This window comes from Amblyraja radiata, chromosome 11 (genome assembly GCF_010909765.2).
Source record: "Amblyraja radiata isolate CabotCenter1 chromosome 11, sAmbRad1.1.pri, whole genome shotgun sequence".
NCBI classification, from domain to species: Eukaryota; Metazoa; Chordata; class Chondrichthyes; order Rajiformes; family Rajidae; genus Amblyraja; species Amblyraja radiata.
Window position 1 is genome coordinate 51,200,753 of NC_045966.1, and position 12,580 is coordinate 51,213,332.

Sequence of the window (12,580 nt, forward strand, 5' to 3'; positions counted from 1 at the left end):
TTTAGGAGCACAGTGCAGCAGCCAAATGTCCTTTGATGTGGTGAGCACAGGTTAGATTTATCAAAGATAGACACAAAAAGCTGGAGTAACTCAGCGGGGCAGGCAGCATCTCTGGAGAGAAGGAATGGGTGACGTTTCAGCTCGAGACCCTGAGTCTGAAGAAGGGTCTCAACCCGAAACGTCACCCATTCCTTCTCTCCAGAGATGCTGCCCTGCGCAGCTGAGTTACTCCAGCTTTTCGTGTCTACGGTTTAAACCAGCATCTGCAGTTCCTTCCTACTCATCAGATTTATCAAAATTGGAAAGCTACCTGCTTCACTAGTAGGGTTATTCTTTTACAATGTAGCAATTAGCATCATAATTACATATGTGGCATATTTCAGTACAGCCGGCCAGCTAGGATCCCGAGGTAAGATATCTGAGAGATCACCCTGACTGATGTTAACAGCGTAGAAACTGTGTTTATTTGCTAGTTGAGATGTGTCCAACAGGCAGCACAAGCCTGCCCAGCTGTCAAAGTCATGCTCAACTCATCATCAGAATCTCTGCCTCACAGTGTTCGCAGGCCTTCCCTGCTGTGTTATGCCACATATGCTGCTTGGCATCAAGAATTATTCTACCAGCAAAGTGGGGAACTTTGTAAAGGTAACACTGGCCTAAAATGAATCTGGGTGTGGATGGGTTAATGAGCTGCAGGGCAAAGCTCTCAAAACTGCAGGCACTCATCAAAGACATGTGCCTTTTACAGAACTCCTACCATGAGTGTTCTTTGTATGTCAGAGCCACTTTCTTTACACATTCTCATCATTGTAGCATTCATTACACTCATTCCTTGCCAGCACCCCCCAGTGCCTCAAGAGTGCTAAATTGTACAATAAAACTCTGATAACCTGGCGCCAATACCTGGAACTTTGGTGCTAGACTGGCAGATTCCCCAGGTTATTGAATCTTACTTCTGTTAATACTCTGATACACTTTTTATTGACTATTTAGATGCTACACAGTTTTACAATAAACTTTATAGTGAGTATGGGACCAAGAACCCTGGTGACTGGGAGGGGACACATGTAAAGAACACAGGAACAGGGGTAGGAAGGGGTTTTGGGAATGGGGCCCTGACGAGGGGGAGCAGCAATGGGGGCTCGGATAGGTGGGACACGGGACCGGGGGTGTCCTAGTGCGTTGAAAGAGAATACAGCCAAAGTGATCTAATGATTCAGATGCTGAACCAATGGGGTTTTTGCGAATAGTCAGTGTTATGCCTTTTTTATGGTGTGATCCTTTAAGGACCACTTCCTGAGGTAAAAATGGGAGTTTTTATTTTTGAAACAGTATTAGGGTGATTGCCGGATAAATGGTACAGATAAAATTGCAGGCCAACATGCACTGTGCAATAATTCTGACAGCTTCTGTCAACTGCCTTCAAAAGATGCTTCCTGCGCATCTGAAATAACAATGTAAGTGACAAAATATATTCAACATCCCCTTCCATCATCTTCTCTGATATTATTATTTTTTAATGGCTGTTAACTTTAAGCCCTATTGGGATTCTGCAAGGTGGCAGAAAGCTGAATCTATCAGTTCCTCATCACAGACGACTTGTAGAGTTAATTAAAAACAATAAGTGCAGAATCATTTATAGAGGATGCTTGTGGAATTTATGCACTAACCAGCAAGTTTTCCATGGTATTTTCCATCGGTAATTCAAAACCTGGAGTTTCATTTCATATGTTCAGTGTTTCTGACAGTATTCTCACTTTTTATCCTGTTTATTTCATGCTGTTTTCTGATATACGAATTCACTGCTCCACCTAATTTCTTGCACTGTGCACAAGAAATGCTGAGCGGATGTTAAAAGGTTTTGTGTGGTAAAATGTACTTAAAATACTTGAAAGCTTTTGACAAAAGTTGCACAAATGTGATTAATATATGTGAGGTAGCACTGGAGATAAACGTGGTATTAGCTCAGGGAAGAACTAGTGTATTCAGGACAAAGGAGTATTGCTAACATGTGAGATGTATCAAGTATAATTCCTCAAGAAAGAAGTATCTAGTTAGACACAAAGTTGCTGGAGTCACTCTGCGGGTCAGGCAGCATCTCTGGCGAAAAAGGATGGGTAATATTTCGGGTCGGGACCCTTCTTGAGACTAAAAGTATGGGGTGGTGCCAGGGATGCAGTGCTGGAGGTGAGAAAAGACCAGGACCAAATGGGCGGGCCACAAATGACCACAGGCAATGTGGTGCCTGGTAGGCACATTGTTGGCTAGAGAAGGTGTGATCTCAAGGGGGCACCAATGTGGAGAACTGTGGAACTGGTGATTATGGTGAATGGAGTGGAGTCAAAGTAGAAGTTATTTAAAATTGGAGAATTCAATGTACATACCACTGGATGATTTCATCAAAATCCAAGGAATCTTGGGCAAAAAGTATAGAAGTGTGAAAACGCACACCTCCAGTTTCAGGGACAGTTTCTTCCCAGCTGTTACCAGGCAACTGAACCATCCTACCAACAACTGGAGAGCAGTCCTAAACTATTATCTACCTAATTGGAGACCCACCGGTTATCTTTGATCGGACTTAACTGGCTTTATGTTGCACTAAACGTTATTCATGTTATTCCCTTTATCATGTATCTCTACACACTGGATGGCTCGATTGTAATCATGTATTTCCGCTGACTGATTAACACGCAACAAAATCTTTTCACTGTACCTCTGTATACGTGACAATAAACTAAACTCAAACTCATAGCTCAGCAGATGAACAGTGATCTTTTGAAAATCCTCGATTTGGAAGCTTATTAAGGTATTGACTTGACATCTAGAATTGAGCCCAATAATTTTAGATTGTAATGATATGTTGCAACTCGATCTCAGGGGGGTTGGCTCTTTATAAGTAATCTGTTACTTTTACGCACTATACGTGGAAACATATTGTCACTGACGTGATGATCAGTATGAGTTTTGTTTGCAGGAAAACTTGTTGCTATATAATACAGGTGCACAACCTTTTATCCGGAGTTCCGGAAACCGAAAAACTCCGAAAACCGGCCATTTTTCCCAGGATGTCGTCTGCACACCAAAGCTCGCGTTTGGCGCCAAACTTGACCCGAAACGACCCACGGTCAACCCAGGTCTGTACTACTGTAGCGGCTGCCTCCTACCCGGAGACCGGGGAGACACTTAAACATCTGTAAATCATTGCTTAAATGTTAGTCAGTTAGTTTGGAGGGCTTTTATGTGAAGGGGGGGGGGGGGGTGAAGGGGGAAACTTTAATTCTTAGTCCCCTACCTGGTCGGAGAGGCGGGGAGCGGGCAATGCCTTACCGGGTCGCCGTGCAGTAAGCTCTGGAGCGCTGTGGCCGCCGACTCCCAGCTGGGGCTGCGGGCGTCCGGCCGCGGGCGGCGCCGGTTGTAGCTCCGACCCCGGCAACTCTACCCCTGGCTGCGCGGCGCTCCAAATCCAGCGCGGCCCGCGGCCGGACGCCCGCAGCCCCAGCACCGCTGTGGCCGCCGACATGTTGTGTGTCGGCGGCCACAGCGCTCCGGAGCTTACCGCACGGCGACCTGGTAAGGCATTGCCCGCTCCCCGCTGGTATCCCAGCGCTGCGACGCCGCCGACTCCCAACATCGCGGCTGGGGCTGCGGGCGTCCGGCCGCGGGCGGCGCTGGATTTGGAGCGCCGCGCAGCCAGGGGTAGAGCTTGCCGGGGTCGGAGCTCCAACCGGCGCCTCCCGCGGCCGACGCCGCAGCCCCCAGCTCCGCGATGTTGGGAGTCGGCGGCCACAGCGCTCCGGAGCTTACTGCACGGCGACCCGGTAAGGCATTGCCCGCTCCCTGCCTCTCCGACCAGGTAGGGGACTAAGAATTAAAGTTTCCCCCTTCACCCCCCCCACCACATAAAATCCCTCCAAACTAACTGACTAACATTTATGCAATGATTCTCCGGGGAGGAGGCAGCCGCTCCAGACTTTTCAAGCCGCCCGCGCTACCTACCTAATCTACGCTAAAAATCTTCCATTCGGAAATCCGAAAAATTCCGAAATCCGACAAGTGTCTGGTCCCAAGGCTTTCGGATAAAAGGTTGTGCACCTGTATTACATTAGATCAATGCAAAATATGTCAGGCAGAAAATAAATTATTTCCATTCATCTGTGCAGTGAATGCACTGCATTCTTTACAGCCAACTCTAACAGCATGCCTGAACATGTGGCATGCAATTGTATCATTAGAGAGAAGAACAAATTGAAACGCTCTGAATTTGTAAATCGATAATTGCCATTTGAGATCTCTCTGCAGAAGGGTAATCCTTTGCAAACATATGTAAGGTACCGTGCCATTTTAAGAAATTGAACATTCTGCAATGGTTTTTGAAGATCTGCATTGGTTACAGGTGCTAATACATTTAATGCTATTTTTGAAACATAAACGTTTCTGTACAATTTTTTAACAATAAAACACACAAATCCTGCTTCCTCCAGGTTACTTGATTCTGTTATATTGTGAACGATGTTCTGTCTTTGGTATTTGGTTTTATGTTCTTTAGGGAGAGTCTTGGTTCTTGCCCAACATGGTTATTTGGCATGAACTAATGTCGGAGATCTCAAACTCATGAAGTCAACACCATGCTCTATGATGCTCTGCTTATTACACCAGCTGTTGTGCATGTCATCCTCCATCACCCTGTCCACGGCCCTATTGTTCTTCAGCTATTTAATGGATTAACATTCAATAAAAGCTTGGAACCTTCTACACAATACTCAACGTGTTCTGACTTGGACTACTACCTTTCATATGTAAGGGCAAATAGTTTAGTTAAAATGTTGCCATGGACATTGATTCATAACTACTTATTTGCATAGCTTTATGTACCCTGCATTGGTTCCTGGTTTAATTTGGCCTTTGATGTTCTGTACTTTAGAATTGATTTTTGGCCAATTACATGGAAGAATCCGAGAGTAGTTACCATTTTAATTCCACTTATTAAAGAGAGGCTTAATCATGGGGAGGACAAAAAGCAACAGCATCTGTGTCCAAGATCTTTTCCAGGTTGTGCCAAACTGAATTGGACACAGATTGTTATTTTTTCTCATTGTTGCTGAATCCTGAAGTACCCTCTCATTAAAGTCTCCTTCACTGAACATACTTCAGCAATTCCATCAAAGGCCCACTGACATTTCGTGAGGGTCATTGGCGATGGACGCTTAATGCTGGTTTTCCTCTGGTCCAGATGAATGATTCATTTAGTGAAAAAAAAGAATGAAGGGTGTCTAAGATCCCCAATCTTTATATCAATCAGACAAACATTTTAGTTCTTGTCAAATAGGAAATGCTGCAGTTGTAAATTTTGCTGATGGAGATGTATATTAAAGGAATGACCTGTTTTAATAATCGTAATCTCTTAAGTTAGATGTTGGGTGTGTAATTCTGAGCTTTATCGATACCTACCCTTTTAACTTCTCTAAATCATTTTATTTGGCAGATCTGGTTGAATCCAGCAGAGAGGTATGTTGCTAATCTTGAAAAAGAAGGGAAATCAGTATATGCTAGCTCCTTTGTCCATTGTGCCGTGTGAACTGTACTTGCTTGCATGTCTGATTATAGCACAGTGATCTTGCGTGAGTGGGGCTTGGTGCTCTTCTGCCTAGAGACCTAGAGATGGATATACATGGCAAGCACTACTGATAGAAAGTGACCATAGAAGGAGAAGCATTTGGATATTTTCAAAGAAAATATCTGCACGATCTATGTTCCAAATTATTGTTTTCAAAAATAGAGAAGCTTAATCATTCTGTATTATTAAGTCTTTGAATATTTTTATAACCTCTTTTTAACCTAATTTTGTACGTGGTTCTTTGCTTGTTATTTTCACCCACCCTTCTTTGATAATGCCAAATGTATTTAGAAGTTACAAACAGGAAGCCAAATGTCTCTCTGCTTCGTGCACCCACTTCCCTTAATTAGAAGTGAACCTTTTCTACTCTCTTCCCTGATCATGTGTTTTGTGCAAGGCCAGAAGCTTGGGGACAGCTGAGCTAAAACAGCATTCCTTAATTCTCATGTTAAGCTAATCAACTTTATAGGGTAATTAACAAACTATTCACCAGCTTATGCTGGGTTTTATTCGAGAGAACATGTTTGTGTACTTGTCTGCTCACAGGCCCCTGATGGTATATTCTTGTTGAAAATGGAACTTGATATTGAACTTTGTAAAGGCCTTGGAACACTAATTGCAGTCATACATGATGGGTTATAATTTGTATGCAGCTGCCTCTAAACTAAATGCAGTCTGCTTAAAAGCTGTGATTTGAAGATAATAATTTAACATTCTTATATCAACTGAATTTTTTCCTATTTTTTCTTATTTCCCTCCCATTTCTAAAAAGATAATTTGATACTAGTACATTAGTCTAGGAGAAATCGTTTTAATTTGAAGTATTTAGAAAAACATCTATTTGCATTTAAAGAAAAATGAAGTGTTTCCTTGAATGGTGGTTCGGAGAGTGTGTTGAATTTCAGATTGAAGTGGGTGGTAACAATTGAGGTGGCGAAACTGTTGCATTATACAGGACAGAAGGGTGGTGACCAGAGGGGTGATTGTTTTCATGAGCTATGGAGCAGAATTAGGTCATTCGTCCCATCAAGTCTACTCCGCCATTCAATCATGATTCATCTATCTTTCCCTTAACCCCATTCTCCTGCCTTCTCTCCATAACTCCTGATACCCGTACTAATCAAGAAGCTATCAATCTCCACCTTAAAAATATCCATTGGCTTGGCCTCCACAGCTTTCTGTGACAATGAATTGCACAGATTCACCACCTTTGTTGGAGTCTGTAGAACTAGGGTAGTCACTGTCTCATTTAGAACTGAGCTGAGAAGAAATTTTAAATCCAGAGGGTATTGAATGATTGGGATTCTTATTCCAGGACTGTGGGGGTTCAATCATTTGAATATATTCAAGATTAAGATTGATAGATTGTTAGATATGAAGGAAATCAGAGAATATGTGTATGCTCAGGAAAATGGGACTGAGGTCAAAGATCAGCCTTGATCTTTTGAATGGCCAAACAAGCCTTGTGGACCCAAAAACAGAAGCAGCAAAAAAAAAGCAACAACATTCTTCTTTGTTTGTGCATCTTCATGTAACCACCAACTAAACCACCAAGGTACCATTGACCAAACAAAATGCTTCATTTGCTAGATATCACAAATATAAACAGTAAATACTGAAAATAGGCAGACTGCATCTGTGGAGAATGAAACAGTAAACATTTGGCATCAATGAGCTTTCATCAGTGATCTGACTATTCACCCGAAACTTGGATACTCTCTCCAGGGCTCTGTCTGGTCTGATGAGTATACCCACCAATTTATCATTGAGTAGGAAGGAACTGCAGATGCTGTTAAATCGAAGATAGACACAAAAAGCTGGAGTAACTCAGCGGGACAGGGAGCATCTCTGGCGAGAAGGAATGGGTGACGTTCGGGTCGAGACCCATCTTCAGACTTGCAGTCTCGACCCGAACGTCGCCAATTCCTTCTCTCCAGAGATGCTGCCTGTCCCGCTTAGTTTCTCCAGCTTTTTGTGTTTATCTTCAATTTATTATCGAGTCTGTCCTGACTGGACAGAGTTGAATTTATTTCAGTCTGAACCTGATGTGAGTAAATTTCAACAATATATCATACTCAAACTGAGCATAAATGTGTAGGAACCTGGGAGGTTGCCATGGAGTGAACACCATTAACAGATCCAAAGAATGAAGACTCCACATGGTAGATAATTTGTTTTCCTGTCATGGGGATGAGTGGGCGGTGATTTACTTCAATGAACTTTTATAGGATTTGGACTAGTGATCAAGTTGTGTTAAGACTGCCATTATTTAACTTGGAGAAATCAGATTCTATCATAATTGTTGTGGGGGTTATTAAATGATTCCAAACATTTATTAATAACATTTGGAAACTGACCTGATTCTCAGCGAGGGTTGTTTGTGGGTTGTCCAGTGTTTAAAAGGCAAACTCTTCTACACCCTTCTCGTTTTGAGTGATTTGCCTTAAACCGCAAGTTCTCGGATTCTCCCGTGCCAAAATTCTGTCTCCTTTTACAAACCCTATGTTTTCTCTTAAGTTTTGTCAGGTACGTTTCTTTGGAGTAGCATTTCATTGATTTCAGTTGCTGACCTGGTCTTTGATACAACATTCTTACATTAACTTAGATAAAGTAGACATATTACCTGCTCGTCTGAAGAAGGGTCTCGACCCGAAACGTCACAGTTTCTTCTCCAGAGATGCTGCTTGTCGCGCTGAGTTACTCCAGCATTTTGTGTCTATCTTTGATTTAAACCAGCATCTACAGTTCTTTCTTACACATATTATCTGCTCAGTTGTTTCAACTCCTGTATTTCAATTTACAGATTTCTGCTCTTTAATTTTATTGCTTAGTTGCTTGGAATTGCTACGAGAGTTCACTTAAAGCATTCAAATCAGGACAGCCGATTCCTCAAAGGCACAATGATTCATGGGGAATTTATAAACCAAGAATGTTCCAAATTGCACCTCTAGTTTCTGCTGAGTTAATTGATAATTATCCATTTAAATGATAGTAGAGAGCATGCTGACCGGTTGCATCGTGGCTTGGTTCAGCAACTTAAGCACCCAGGAGCGGAAATGACTTCAAAAAGAAGTAAACACTGCCCAGTCCATCGTCGGCTCTGACCTCCCTACCATCGAGGAGATCTATCGCAGTCACTTCCTCAAAAAGGCTGGCAGCATCATCACGGACCCACACCATCCTGGCCACACACTCATCTCCCCGCTCCCTTCAGGTAGACGGTACAGGAGCCTGAAGACTGCAACGTCCAGGTTCAGAAATAGCTACTTCCTCACAGCCATCAGGCTATTAAACTCAAATGTATCAAAACTCTAAACATTAATGGACCATTATCTGTTTATTTGCACCTTATCTGTTTATTTATTCATGTGTGTATATATTTATATAATGGTATATGGACACACTGATCTGTTCTCTATTCATGCCTACTATATTCTGTTGTGCTGAAGCAAAGTAAGAATTTCATTGTCCTACCTGGGACACATGACAATAAACTCTCTTGAATCTTGAATCTTGAGAAGTATCACATCAACTCTAGTCTTGGTTAAGAAAAGTAAAATCTTTGCGTCTTTGGGAAACGTCACTGATTGTGCTCCTTTATGCTACAGTAATTTAAAAGCTGGTCACTTCGAAAGATGAACCAAGTTAGAGGTATGGTATCTTTCCAGGCCATGTTTTCCGTGATGTTGTACAGACCCAGACTAAACACAACAATACAACAATCATGTCAATGTGGTATAATTTCAAGGTTCTGATCTTTTTTTGAGGTCATTCGCTGTTCTAAATAAATCACGCATTACTTTTGTAGTTCCTTTAACTTCAAGAGACCTAAGATTAGCAGCTATTCTCTGGCATTTCTCATGTTTGAGACTGGGGAAGGGAGTTGACGACTTATGGCTATAAATTTCCTCTTTTTCCTAGCCTTTGTCTTCCACAGCACTTTGTTTTATTGCTTGGACAAGTGACAAAATTCCACTTGTCTGTAGCCTAGCCAAAGTTGCAGATTGCAGCTGATGTGTTTGCATGTGTACCACAGCAAGATGGGAAAGTATGTTTTGCCAGTTGGCATCTCCATTTGACTCATGGTTAACCCCCTGCTTGTGAAAAGACGCATCTAAATAAGAATATCGGGACTAGCATTACTCACCAGCATTTAGGCTTTAGCTGCTGTAGTCTGGCAAATATGGGATTATCAATTTATTTATTGTAGCGCTGATGATAACTTGGACACAAAATGCTGGAGTAACTCAGCGGGACAGGCAGCATCTCTGGAGAGAAGGAATGGGTGACATTTCGGGTCGGGACCCTTCTTTAGACTTGTCTTTCCTACTCATAACCTGAAGCTAAATTTATTCTGAATACAGTTGATGAATACAGCTGTCAAAGGTTGATCAGTCTATCATGGTTTATTGCTTGAGCAAATCCACAAGTTACTTGATCTATCTCCAGATACCACTACTGTATCTCGTGTATGTTATCATTCTAATGCATCAGTTTAATTTGAGCTCTTGTGGAGACTGCTGACGCTTACTTGACAAGTATTTTGTTGTTGCATATTTATTGCATTAATGCACCTCTTGATTGTTCTATTCAATCTCCTTGCTCGCAAAGTTTCTAGACTGGCATAACTTCAATTAGGAGCCATTAATTTGCATGCATTGATTATTTTTTGTTTGAAACACCATATGCACCCACCCTCCATTGGCACGCTGTCTGGCTGGGCTTGCCGAGTGTAGACTACTCACTGTGTGGGAAGAAATTAGCAGATGGGCAAAAGAGAAGAGTCAAGAATGTGTTCAAAGCCTAGTTGAAGAAATCAACATCCCCACAGTCATCCTAGATTCTTTTGCCCCTGAAATTCCAAATTAGAGGCGGCACAGTGGCAGAGCAGTAGTGTTGCTTTCTTACAGCGCCAGTGACCCTGGTTCAATACTGACTACGGGTGCTGTCTGTGTGGTTTGTACATTCTCCCTGTGACCAAAATAATTAAACGAGCTTTGAACACCAAAGAGAAGTTGTACCCTCCTACACATTATATTGCTGCACACACCAGTGAGTGGGAAATGGCAGCTTAGTGGCAATTTCTATTTTGAGAGTAATGAGAAAACCATTGACCACACAAGCAATATGAACTACACACTGTCATCAAGCTCAAGGAAAAGACACATTTCTGGGAATATAATCAGCCGCTGGCATTGAAAAGAGTGCAATTTTAACCTAAATCACTTGGGAAGTCGCTCTCTGAAGTCAGTATATTCAGCAACAATTTGACCATTTCAGTATATCTGTTGGGACAGAAGATAGACATAAAATGCTGGAGTAACTCAGTGAGACAGGCAGCATCTCTGGACAGAAGGAATGAGACCCTTCTTCAGACATGGTTAAGTAAAAGAAGAATGCAGTGAGAATGTACAGGTCCCGACTGGCACAACCCCTCCTGATGTAAAGTAGGTTTCCAGTCTCACCTCCCAGGTTTTATTTGATCCTTTCATGCATCGCTGCGATTGTCACTAAATTCTATATGCTTTGAATTGTTGAATGGCGTCTTGCCTTTTCTGCAAATTCTTGCAAGTGTTTCCTCCCATCATCTTTTGATCATGCCGAGCTATTCAGCTTGTACTTGAACTCTTACTACAATAAGCTGCTGTTTATGCTCAGAAATAAATGTTACTGGTTGTTTCACTGAGCTACAGCACAGAAAAACCTGTACTCACTTGAGACCATAATTACCCTTCCTAGCAAACGTGATAGGACATAAGTAGTCATCTCAACAGCTGCCTCCTTATCTCACCAACAACTTTAGTCTGGGCATTGTATTTTATTGTTGCATCTGCAGTTATTATTGCTTGGCTGAGTTCAGCTAATATGTAGTAATTCCCTTTTTCTTCCGTTTATTCAAATGGCACTTTTTTCCCCATCTGGTTTTTCAGGATAACACATTTTTCTTCAATTTCGTGGGATGTGAATATTGCTGCCAAGGCCAGTATTATTTAAACATTTCAAAGGTGATAGAGTCTCAGCCTTGGGCCATTATAATTTGTGAGTTGGAATATATTCCTATATTGTTGGATTGGAAGTTCATTGATTTGAACTCAACAGTAAGGACAGAATGATGATCTATTTCCAAGTCAGGATTGTGGGTCACTTGGAGGGGAGCTTGTAGTTATTGCCATTCCCATGCACCTGCTGAACTCCCTCGAGGGAGGGTTCACGGATTTCAGAGATGCTGTAAAATAAGTCCTGACAAGCTGACTGCATTTCAGATGAGGTGAACCACTGATGGAAGGAAGAAAGAATACATGTTTGGATTGCTAATTAAGTGGACTATTTTAAGCTAAACTGTGTTATGCTTGATGAGGGTTGTTGGTGCTAAACTTATTCCAGGCAAGTATTCCATCACATTCCTGACTTGTGCTTTGTAGATAATGCAGAGACATGGGGTGTTGAAAGGTGAGTCACTCAACAAAAGATAGCCAACCTTGTTCATCGTTCTTTGAAACTGCAGTATTTATGTGACAGATCCATTTAAGTTTCTGGTCAATGGTGAAACCTCTGCCTCGACTAATGATCCCTGGGATATTGATGATCTGTGACCCAATTATGTTATATGTTAATGGGAGGTGTTTAGAATCTCTTTGGCTGAAGGTAATCGTTGCCTTACAAATATGGTGCTAATATTACTTCCCATTTAGCAGTTTACATCTGAATGTAATTCAGGTTTGTGTTGTATTCAGGCAATGATCACTCTGTTGTCTATGTTGTGAATTATATCCATTTCTAACCTTATGAAAGGAAGGCAATTGAAGCAACTGAATATAATTGAATGTACAGACAAATGTTTTGGGTCAGGATCCTTCTTCAGTCTGCCAATAACTCCCAAGTTCCTTCCAAGTGACCTACTATCCCGACTTGGAAATATTATTTGAGTCTGGAAAGGGTCCCGACCCGAAACGTTATCTGTTTGTT

At 42.0% G+C, this 12,580-nt stretch overlaps 1 protein-coding gene across 2 annotated transcripts in view; it reads left to right on the top strand.

The window, feature by feature from the left end:
* Positions 1 to 12,580, top strand: part of fam53c (family with sequence similarity 53 member C) — a 124,291-nt gene that overhangs the window by 71,484 nt on the left and 40,227 nt on the right. The gene's annotated exons all lie outside the window — the stretch shown is intronic.